General features: G+C 39.4%; 1 pseudogene; it reads right to left on the minus strand.

The window, feature by feature from the left end:
* Positions 1–6: 6 nt before the first annotated feature.
* On the minus strand, positions 7–1,592 carry LOC124890964 (annotated as a pseudogene).
* Positions 1,593–1,598: the final 6 nt, after the last annotated feature.

Here is a 1,598-nt window from a genome sequence, read left to right on the forward strand (position 1 = left end):
ATATGCAACCCTCCATCAGCTTGATTCAGCTGGTGGAAATTGATGATTCATCTAAAACTTAAGCTGATCGTTCACTTCTTACAGGAAAAATCTAAATAAGATCAACTGTATTCAAGGTCTCTCCCAATAATAAGCCCCACACAGATAAGAGATACTTATAGTATATCACCAGTGGTCATTTTCTTGCCTTGGGAATTAGAAACAGTGGTTCTTTCTTTTGCAGTGTTACTCCAAATTTTGCAGTCATGTCTAGCTCCGCGGCACACTTTCCATGAGGAAGTTCCCAATCAAAGAAATGAACAAGTGAAGCAAGGACTAAGGGAACTTCTATTGCAGCCATCGGAAGGCCTGGACATATCCTCCTTCCTGCACCAAAGGTTAAGAACTCAAAATCATTCCCTTTGAAGTCCATATCAGAACTCAGAAACCTCTGTGGTCTAAACACCTCTGGCTCTTCCCACATCGAAGGATCCCTTGCGATAGCCCAGACATTAACCAAGATTTGAGTGTCTTTAGGAATTGTGTAACTCATAATTTTGCAGGTTTCGATAGCCCGATGTGGAAGCAGCAACGGTGCTGGAGGATGCAACCTACGTGTTTCCTTCACACAGGCTTGGACATAGGACATCTGCAGCAATTGAGATTCTTTTGGATAATCACTGTCACTGAGTTCTATCTCGAGCTCCTCTTGAACTTTCTTCATTGAATCTACATTTTTAATCAGCTCCGCCATCGCCCACTCTATCGTTGAGGTAATGGTGTCTGACCCCGCAGAGAGTAACTCCTTCACAGGGTTAGAAGGAAACTTGTTATATTCAAAATCCTGATTACAAAACTCCAACTTTCTGAAGTATAAGAACTTTAAAAAGAGCATATATGCACAAAAACTAACATGATTAATTTTCATTTTTCAGATACGACTAAAGACTAACTTGGTTTATACCAGAAAATGAATCTCACAAAGCACATTTTGAGAGAAGGGGAGGGAACAAGCCCTAACTAGCTGGTGGATACGATCATTGGTAAAATTATGATCGAGGAGAGTTTCCAAGAAATCTTGTTGGCTAGAAGAACCATTTTCTCTACTCTTCCTTCTTTCTTCAAGAATAGGCTCCCACTTGGAACAAAACTGTGTCACTAAATGTATATATTTTTTTCGCAGACCTTGAATATATCTAATTTACAGAAAATTGGATAAAAATCAGATATATTTGGAGCAGAGGCCAGTTCTACTATTCCCCTTACAAGATTTTTCAGCTCACCATCTTCTCTTCCTTCCTCCAAATTAACCATATCCTTAGATATCATAACATTACTCAGCATATTCAACGCAGTTGCAAAGACTAGCTCTCTCCAATATTCACCACTTCACCTTCTTTTGACCTCAAGAATTCTACCAATTCCATCACTTTTTTCTCCCTTAAACAAGCTTGAGACACCAATACTTTGGCAGAGAAAAGCTCAGTTTTGCATAAAGTTCTTAAGTATCTCCATCTACTGTTACATCCAGAATTCCAGCCCAATGATGTCGTATCAAGATCTGATCCTTTTGATGGAACAGCATTTGGAACATGTCTAGCAGACAGGATTCTATCATG

This window comes from Capsicum annuum, unplaced genomic scaffold, assembly GCF_002878395.1.
Source record: "Capsicum annuum cultivar UCD-10X-F1 unplaced genomic scaffold, UCD10Xv1.1 ctg27959, whole genome shotgun sequence".
In the NCBI taxonomy this organism is placed as follows: Eukaryota; Viridiplantae; Streptophyta; class Magnoliopsida; order Solanales; family Solanaceae; genus Capsicum; species Capsicum annuum.